This window comes from Anolis sagrei, chromosome 1, assembly GCF_037176765.1.
Source record: "Anolis sagrei isolate rAnoSag1 chromosome 1, rAnoSag1.mat, whole genome shotgun sequence".
NCBI lineage: Eukaryota > Metazoa > Chordata > Lepidosauria > Squamata > Dactyloidae > Anolis > Anolis sagrei.
This window is the reverse complement of record NC_090021.1, coordinates 271,698,680-271,709,501: the sequence shown is the minus strand read 5'-3', so window position 1 is coordinate 271,709,501 and position 10,822 is coordinate 271,698,680.

Here is a 10,822-nt window from a genome sequence, read left to right as displayed (position 1 = left end):
TTTTTATAGTGGAAAGCTATATCTTCCCTTCAGTATGAATTATAGGTGATCCCAACAAAGCAAATAGCCAACAATGAAATACATATTGAGGTTCTGGATATGGAATGCGGCATGGAGGAGGGGGGGTGTTGTGCCAGCCGAGGGGCCCCCATAGAAGTGGTGTTGGGGAAGGGGAGATGGGGGAAAAGGAGACCATCAATTCGGCCTAGGGATCATGTAACAACATTAGTAATTCCAAACCGGTCTCCTGATATGGTAAACTGGTGTAACCAGGATGGCGGTCCCTCTGGATTGAAGGTGGTGCTGTTGAACGCCAGATCTGTCAATGGAAAAACAACTTTCATCCAGGACTTAATCCTGGATGAGTGGGCAGATCTGGCGTGCATTACGGAGACCTGGTTGGACGAAGCGGGAGGCGTGAATTTGACCCAGCTTTGCCTACCAGGTTTTTCTGTGCAGCACCAGCCGAGATCCGGAGGGCGGGGAGGCGGGGTCGCAATGGTCTATAGAGATTCCATCCCTCTGACCAGGGGCCCCATCTCGCAGTCAACAAATTTTGAATGCGCCCACTTGAGGTTGGGTGACCGGGACAGAATAGGGATTCTGTTAGTGTACCGTCCACTTCGCTGCACTACAGTCTCCTTACCTGAGCTAGTGGGGGTGGTCTCGAGCCTGGCATTGGAGTCCCAGCGGCTCCTTGTGCTGGGGGACTTCAATGTCCATGCCGAGGCAGCCCTTTCAGGAGCGGCTCAGGACTTCATGTCTGCCATGGCAACCATGGGGCTGTCCCAGCAAGTATCTGGCCCCACTCATAGTGCAGGACATACATTGGACTTGGTTTTCTGCCAGGGATGGGAGGAAGGTGGCGGGGTCGAGGAGCTGACCATCTCTCCATTGCTATGGACCGACCACTTCCTGGTCATATTTAGGCTCACTGCGCCCCCTAACCTCTGCAGAGGTGGAGGACCCATTAAGTTGGTCCGCCCCAGGAGGCTTATGGATCCAGATGGATTCCTGATGGCTCTTGGGGAGTTTCCCGCCGCCTCGGTAGGTGATCCTCTCGAGGCCCTGGTCACTCTCTGGAATGGGGAGATGACTAGGGCAATTGACACTATCGCTCCGGAACATCCCCTCTCAAGTAGCTGAGCTAAATCAGCTCCCTGGTTCACCGAGGAGCTGGCAGCGATGAAGCAAAGGAAGTGGGAACTAGAGAGTTTGTGGCGTTCGGATTTGAGCGAGCCAAATCGAACACGGTTTGTGTCCTTTTTAAAGGCATATGCCATGGCAAGAAAAGCCTCAAAGAAGGCCTTCTTTGCGGCCACTATTGTGTCTGCAAAGAACCGTCTGGCAGAGCTGTTCCAAATTGTCAGAGGCCTTTTAAATCCCACCACTCAAGGTGGGAACCCTGACAATTCAACTTCTCACTGTGAAGCTTTTGCTCATCATCATCATCACTTTATTTCTTAATTAGTCGCTCTCCACCAAGGTGCTCCGAGCGACTTACAATTTAAAACAGTTTATACATAATATAAGACAATCAATATAAAAACATTCAACATAAAACATTCAACATAAAAACATTCAGCAGTGACTATGGCAAAATTTGATCCGGTTACTTAAATGCACAGCCAAACAGCCAAGTCTTGAGCACCTATGCAAAAGGTCGCAACTCCGACATTGCTCTAATATATGGAGGCAATGAGTTCCACAGAATTGGAGCATTAATCGAAAAAGCTCTACGCCTTGTAGCTTCCAAATGTGCCTCCCTAGGACCCAGTATGCTCAGTTCTTTGCAGACAAAGTCGCTTTGATCCGTTCTGGTCTGGATACCATGTTAATGGCAGTCTCTGAGGATGTAACACGAGCACCTGCTTGTCCAGTTTTGATGGATTAATTTCAATTGGTGAAACCCGAGGATGTGGACAAGATACTTGGAGGAATGAGGCCAACCGCATGCATCCTGGACCCCTGCCCATCCTGGCTTCTAAAGGAGGCCAGAGGGGGATTGGCTGAGTGGGTTAAGGTGGTGGTTAATGCTTCCCTTCAGGAAGGCAAGATTCCAGCGAGCTTAAAACAAGCTATAATAAAACCGCTGTTGAAAAAACCATCACTGGACCCCACTAAATTCGACAACTATCGGCCAGTTTCCAATCTCCCCTTCTTGGGCAAAGTCTTGGAACGTGTGGTAGCCTCACAACTCCAGGTATTCTTGGTAGACACGGATTATCTAGACCCAGCACAGTCTGGCTTTAGGCCGGGACATGGTACCGAGACAGCCTTGGTCGCCTTAGTGGATGATCTGCGCCGGGAGCTCGACAGGGGGAGTGTGCCCCGGTTGGTGCTGCTGGACCTCTCAGCAGCCTTCGATACCATAGACCACGGTATCCTTCTGGGACGCCTCGCGGGGGTGGGTCTTGGAGGTACTGTTTTGCAGTGGCTCCGGTCATTCCTAGAGCGTTGATCTCAGAAGGTGTTGTTGGGGGACACCTGTTCAACCCCACAACCATTGTCTTGTTGGGTTCCTCGGGGCTCATTATTGTTTCCCATGTTGTTTAACAACTACATGAAGCCGCTGGGGGAGATCATCCGGAGTTTCAGGGTAAGGTGTCATCTGTACGCAGATGATGCCCAACTCTGTCACTCATTACCACCTGCTACTAAGGAGGCTGTCCAGGTCCTGAACCGGTGCTTGGCCGCTGTGACGGTCTGGATGAGGGCAAACAAATTGAAATTGAATCCAGACAAGACAGAGGTACTCCTGGTCAGTCACAAGGCCGAACAGGGCATAGGGTTACAGCCTGTGTTGGATGGGGTCGCACTCCCCCTGAAGATGCAGGTTCGCAGCTTGGGTGTGACCCTGAACTCATCGCTGAGCCTGGAACCCCAGGTTTCGGCAGTGACCAGGGGAGCATTTGCACAGCTAAAGCTTGTGCGCCAGCTGTGCTCGTACCTTGGGAAGTCTGACTTGGCCACGGTAGTCCACGCTCTGGTTACATCCCGTTTAGACTACTGCAATGCTCTCTACGTGGGGTTGCCTTTGAAGACAGCTCGGAAGCTCCAACTAGTCCAACGCTCAGCAGCCATGATTTTAATAGGAGCGGAGCGCAGGGGCATACAACCCCCCTGTTGCGCCAACTCCACTGGCTACCGATCTGCTACTGGCCTCAATTCAAAGTGCTGGTGTTGCCCTTTAAAGCCCTAAACGGTTCCGGCCCAAGCTATCTATCCGACCACATCTCTGCCTATGAACCCACTAGGACTTTGAGATCTTCCGGGGAGGCCCTGCTCTCGATCCCACCTGCTTCTCAAGCACGGCTGGCGGGGACAAGAGATAGGGCCCTCTCGGTGGTGGCTCCTCAGCTGTGGAACGCCCTTCCTACGGCATTAGACTAGCACCATCTCTAATGGTATTCCGCAAAAAAGTGAAGACCTGGCTGTTTGAGCAGGCGTTCGAATAATTAGTGCAATGATTGGTTAATGAACATTGGAATGGAACAATGGATGATGAATGTGGAACATGTTTTTGATGATGAGACGACAGTGAATGGGTATTGTAGTCACTGTTTATTAATTGTGTAATGTGTTAGGTTGTTAACTGTTTTTATACTGTAGCACTGAATTTTTGCTGTTCGTATTTGTTGTGAACCGCTGTGAGTCGCCTTCGGGCTGAGAACAGCGGTATATAAGTAAGGTAAATAAATAAATAAATAAATAATCAAATGCACTTGTACTATGGTAGCCACTTGTGGAGTGATTGTGGTTCACATTAGATGGGGAATATTTATTATCCTGCTTGTGAGATTCACTATTTTTTCCCACATTTCTAGAGATGGGAAGGATATTGAAAAATATGTATAAAAGGTGAAAAAATGTTTTTTGAGTGTTCAGGAACTGTAAAGTGAAGAATTCTGAATGGATGCTAATCTTCACAGTATGTGCCTTATTCTGTACAAAATTAACACTGGAATCTGTATTTTCTGAATATAAAGACACTTTATGTGTGGAAAACAATTTCAATGAAGTAATATTATTTTAAGCACAGAAAATACAATTTCTGCGCAAATTAACCATATGGGGAAAAAATCAAATATATCCCAAATGCTGATTTTATTATTTTTTAAAGTGTGCTATTTTGAACGTTTTCCTCACAGTGAGAGAAATATTGTCAATTTTTTTCATTGGTACACTTGAAAGAAAAATTAACAAAGAATTTAATCCCTGTGCATTTCCAAAAAAAAAAAAAAAGAACCTAAGCATTGTTAACCTTTCTGGAACATGTTTTTGGTGTTGAAAAAAGACTGCATGGGGAGAAGCTGAAAATTCTGATGCTTTTGCTAGAATAGCACTTGTTCAGAATTACAAGTTTTGTTTCTTATGTAGAAAAAATAGCATTATAGAAATTATTGCTTGAATTTTTATATGATAACAATATGCTATTGCTTTGGTGTATAGAAAGTTGGCTGGGTCGCTGTGTCTATTTCGGAAGTTAAAGGGTTGATGATCTATTTCATTTCCTGGATTTTCCCAAATGTCTCTAGACATCTAACAAATAAAATCTACAATGGTTAAAATCAATTACAACTCTCTCTCTCTCTTTCTCTCTCTCTGTATGTGTGTGTGTGTGTGTATTAATGCAATGTAATTTAATGTAACATAATACAATACAATAATAAGGAAGAACGTTTCCCACATAACAGCCAACATTTTAAATTGATAGATTTTAGCCATCTACCAGGTAGATCTTGTATTTACTACTTTCAGTATTTAGGGGTTTGGGACAGATACAGTTATTTTATAAGTATTTAAGAGTGAATGAAAAAATGTTTATTAGTATAGATCATATCTTCTAAGGATCTAGCCAGGAAGCCAATCAAAGACCCAGATGCTAGTTTTGGAAACACACATTAGAAAGCTTTCCATTTGGGGGTTTTTTGTCTGCCAATTTTGTCACATAAGTGGTCACAGCAGTTAGGTTCTCTGCTCTGGATGAAAAAGAAAAGCACCAAAGGGAACCATTTTCTACCCTGCAATCAGCAGAAAATGCTGTGCCAACTGAAATTGTAATTATATTTGAAGCAATGTGCTAATGAACTTTAAAAAGGTTTAGTTGAATAACACAATAAGAAGAATTAAATATACAGAAGCATTGGTTATCTTGAATTTTCCCACTGCCATTTTTAGTGAGGGCTGCTAGTAGAAGCAGTGAAGACAAGACAACACTGGGTCACCTGAAAATCATAATAGAAGCAATATTGATTTTGGTACGTTTATTTCATTTTTTAACAAGAATAAGTCTTATGCAGTATCATTGCTAGTGACCCGTAGTCTTCCTGCACTATTTACTCTTCTCCCAATGAAAAAAAAATGCAGACAATAGCTTTTATACAGCAGTTGTATGCCACAGTTCTACAGCCTAGCTGACATGAATGTATATGTGACAATTCTTAGCAATTCTTTGGACATCTGCTTATAATTTTAGAGTGACTTTTCAAACTATTATGGTGCCATGCTTTAACATATCATTAAATGTTCCAATATCATATTGATAATCCTAATGACAGAATGTTAATATCAACACATATTAGGAGAAAGAGAAACAGAGAAATAAAAAGCAACGGCTTCTTTAAGATTATGCATAGTGTGGCTGAAATTTGAATGAAAGTGGAAAAAAAAACAAAGAAATTGTTAAAGAAATTGTTATGTTCTCCAGAATGACTGGAGGATGTTGAACATAAAATCATACTGGTGGACATAGAGATTCCAACTGAGGACATTTTGAATGAAATCTGTGAATAATCAAATCCACAAAAGTCAAAACATGGAAATATGTCTGTATATCACAAATGCATTATTTCTCTATTTTAAGTTGTTGTGAAACACCAAGTCCTTATATAATTTGGTACTAGTACTTTGAAAACTGTGACCTTATTTACTGAAATTAGTACTGAATGTTCTTTCAAAGTCCCCATATGGATATGGGTGGTAGAAAAAAATAACCTTTTAATTGGAAGTAAAACAACACAATGATGTTCTGTTGACTTCTAGGGAACACCTACCAAATACAGTAATCAAACCTCAAAAAGGCAAGATATATTCACTGACTATCAAAAATGGCTATGGCTCACAATTTATAAATCTGTAACCATTCGAGGACATTTCCTACAGCAAGGAGCCATTAAAAGTAAAAAAAGAAAAGAGGAACAGGGAAAACTGATAGAGAAATTGAAAATTAAAGAGGATATGTTAAAGAAAAGACCAGGAAATAAAAAAATCCAATTAGAAATAGAAATATTAAGGAAAGAGGTGAATGCGGTGCAAATAAGTCAAATCGCTAGGAAATTAAAATTTCTTAAAGCCCAATATTTTGTTAAGGCTAACAAGCCGGGTAAATTCCTGGCAAACAAATTGGCGAAGAAGAGACAACAGAACTATATAACGCAAATAATAGAAGATGGTAGGAACTATACGAAAGAAAAAGAGATTGCAAATCAATTTAGAGATTATTATCAAAAACTATATTAAAAAGATGGTGTTATGAAAGAAGACACCATGAAGTACATAATGGATCAAAAGATATCCAAAATAACCGACATAGAAAGAGAGTTACTAAACAAACCAATAGAAGAAGAAGAGACTGTAAGAGCAATAAAGAGGATGGCCAATAATAAGGCCCCAGGCCCGGATGGGTTGACAGCGCTTTACTACAAAACATTCAGAGAAGAGCTGACCCCATGCCTGAAAGAAATAATGAATAATATTCTGGGAGGGGAGGAAATGCCGGAGACATGGCATAGGGCAAATATAACGTTAATACATAAAGAGAACAGCGAGACCACAAAGCTTAAAAATGATCGGCCCATTTCTCTTTTGAACTGCGATTATAAGATATTTACAAGCATATTAGCAGAGAGATTCAAACCACTACTAAACAAAAAAATTAAAGAAGATCAAAGAGGTTTTTTACCAGGTAGACAAATGAGAGACAATGCCAGGATAATACTTAACATCATAGAATATTATGAAAGAAACCATCAAAAGGAAGTAGGGCTGCTCTTTCTAGACGCAGAAAAAGCTTTCGATCACACGAATTGGGACTTCCTACTATTAATATTGAAAGAAATAGACATTGGTTACCCCATCTTAAATGCAGTTATGGCAATGTATTCTAGACAAACGGCAAAACTCCTGGTGAATGGCCTGCTTACAGAGGAAGTGGAAATTAGAAGAGGGGTGAGGCAGAGGTGTCCCCTATCCCCTTTGTTGTTCATATTGGTTTTGGAAGTTTTGTTAGAAGACTTAAGAAATGATAAAGAATTAAAAGGCCTTAAAATCAGAACAGAGGAATATAAGACCTTAGTGTTTGCAGATGACGTGGTCTGCATTATGGAAGATCCAGTTGAAACCACACAAAGATGGATTACTAAGATTGAAATATTTGGAAAGCTAGCCGGGCTAAAGATAAATAGAAATAAAACAAAAATACTCACAAAAAATGTTAAGATAGAAAGAAAGGAAAAAATCTACGCGAACTCAGGAATAGAAGTGGTAAAAAAGACCAAATACCTAGGCATCATAATCTCGTCCTCCAACATACACCTGTTTAGGGATAATTACGAGAAAGTATGGGGTAATATACAGAAGAAACTCCAAAATTGGAAGTACCTCAAGCTATCTATACTTGGAAAGATTGCAGCTATCAAAATGAGTGTACTACCTCAAATGATATATTTGTTCCAAATGATTCCAATTATCAACACTAATGCATGTTTTAAAAAATGGAACAAAGATATCCTAAACTTTATATGGGAGGGGAAAAAGGCCAGGATAAAATTCAAAAATCTTACTGATACAAAAAATAGGGGAGGCTGGGCGATGCCAGATATGCAAATATATTTTGAGGCCTGTGCTTTATCATGGGTTAAAATATGGGCTACCCTGGAGCAAAAGAAAATATTAATTTAGAGGGCCACGATATCAGAAGGGGGTGGCATGCCTACCTCTGCTATGGGAAAGCAAAAATAGAGAATAATTTCACCAACCACTATGTTAGAGCCGCATTATTAAGGACTTGGAATAAATACAAAGATATCATGTACCCCAAAATACCTATGTGGACATCACCAACAGAGGCAAACCAGAGAAGAGAAATACCGAAAAATAAATGGTTTAGCTATAGACAACTACTGGTCAAAATTAATAACGAATGGCGTTTGAAGTCCATGGAAGAACTGGAGAGGGAAGACAAGGAAGTAAATTGGCTACAATACATACAAATTAGACAATACTTCAAGGCAGATCAAAAAGTAGGATTTAGTGAAAAGGATACCTGTTGGGACATAATTATGAAAAAAGAGAAAAAGCTAATTAGAATCTTATATAAGAACCTGTTAAAATGGAATAATGAGAAGGAGGTGGTGAAGGAGAATATGGTTAAGTGGGCTAGGGACGTGGGACACTCTATCCTACTAAGTGAATGGGAACAGGTGTGGAAGACCAAGTTAAAGTACTTAGGCGATCCCTCGTTGGACGAGTAAGATGGTCTTCCATTATGGATTTCCTTGTGGGTCCGTATGTGGCTGTGGAGCCCTACTCTTGCTCTGCATCTTCTTCCGCAGTGAGGGCATTGGTTTCCAGGTGGAAGGTGGTCCCGGTCGGGGTTGGCTTGACGCGCCTTCCTCCTGGCACGTTTCACTCTTTTACCCTCCACTCGTGCCTCCTCAAATTCTGCAGCACTGCTGGTCACAGCTGTCCTCCAGCTGGAGCGCTCAAGGGCCAGGGCTTCCCAGTTCTCAGTGTCTATGCCAGCAAGTTAAAGTACACCAAAGCCATCAGTATAGTCGAGAACTGGCATAAAGTGTTTTATAGATGGCACCTGACGCCGGTCCAATTGGCTAAGTTTAGCAAAAACTACAGCACTAAATGCTGGAAGTGTGGAAAGCAAGCTGGTACCTACTTTCACCTGTATTGGGAGTGTAAAAAGACCAAGAAATTCTGGGAGATGGTGCATAAACATACGCAAAACATTATAAGAATGAAATTTGACATAAAGCCCGAATATTACTTATTGAACTTAACAGATATAGATCTAAAGAAAAATGAAGAAAAAATCTTTTTTTACTTATCGGCAGCGGCTAGAATATTAGTAGCACAAAAGTGGAAAAGCAAAGAAGCCCCTTCTAATGAAGAGTGGCTAAGGAAGATAATGGACTTTAAGAATTGTGACAGGTTATCTAATCTGCTAGAGGAGCAGAACAAGAATAAACAAACAAATTGGAAACAACTAGAGGAATATTTGAAAAATAAAATCAAATTGGAAATATAAATTCTATGGGAAAGAAGAATAAGAACCCCAAAAGTGAAGAAAAAAAAGATTATTGAAGTCAGACAATTACGCCTCTGTGGACTGAACGGAAGTGCAACTCACATATGTCTACCCTACATCCTATCCCCTACCCACCCCTCACCTCTCTTATCCAATCCCCATACCTTCCCCTTCCCTACCCTTCTAACCTATCCCACACTGTCTGTCTAAATTCTACAACTTTCTATCACAATTATTGTTCTCACTCTTTCACTGTAAGGAAAAATGCATAAAATACTAATAAAAAAATTATAAATCTGTAACATTTAGCCATATTATCAGAACGTATACTTTCCCTAGAGAGAATAGTTATTTTTATTTGCATTTTTAAATACATTTTAGTTGTTGAGTCCATCCATATAGATCATTGCTCATCACCTATTCCTGCAGATTGAAGCAGGGAAGAACCTAGTCTTTTCCCATAGCTTTATCAGTAATATGTTTGAAGAGAAGAAATTCGTGTTTGTGTGGAGACTTTCTACCCAAGCATAATCTGTGGTTTGTAGTATCCTTGTTCATGTGGAGGACTTTCATATGTAAATCTGTTCAGATGTGTCACTTTCCACAGAGATAAAACAATAATGGTGGGGAGTAGCTTAGTTGAGGCATATGTGGCAATGTCTAAACATGGCTACAATAAATCAAGTGGTGGAAATAAGGGAAGGAATCACATCATGAACAATACAAATCACATCATGAACAATACAAAATATTTGGATGCCTGAGGTAAATGACACCTTACACCCACCCAAATCAGACTCCCAAAAGTATTAAATATTGCCTTCCTGAAGTGTTTAACACTAAAAGTGTTATATAACAAACTTTCAAATGCTCCTTATTTTTCAAAACCACAAGTGCTCCCCATATGTTAGCTACTTTGTTTGTCTTTTTGTAGCCTTTATGTCAAAAAAAGGCCCTGATTCTATAGTCATGGTTGACTGTATGAAACTGAAGCCAATGAATAAATCTCTACCTCTCTTTTTTCAGAAACACTGGTGGGTGAACATTTTCAAAGCATGTATTTCTTTTTACAAGTGACCTTGATTTTTTAAAAAAGTATAAAAAACATACTGGAAAAATGAATAAGTATGGAAAATCAAGACAAAATTGTATGTTTATAATCTGTTTTATTGTTTTGATGTGTTTTTATTGTTCATATGTTTTAACAGTTTTATAGTTTGATAGGGTATGTTTTATTGTTATGTCTATGATGAAGCATTGAATTGTTGCCAGAGCTTGTAAGCCGCTTTTAGACCCCATAAGGGTGAGAAAGGTGGGGTATAAAGAAAGTAAATAAATAAATTTACAAAATCAGAACAACAAAAAACCTAATTGGAGGCTTCTCTAAAGGGCAACTGAATTGGGATAAAAAGATTCCTGAGGAAAACATCTGAGACAAATTATACTGTGCTTGAAAATGTTATATGTGATTTAGCCATCAGCATTGTTTAAAATATCTAG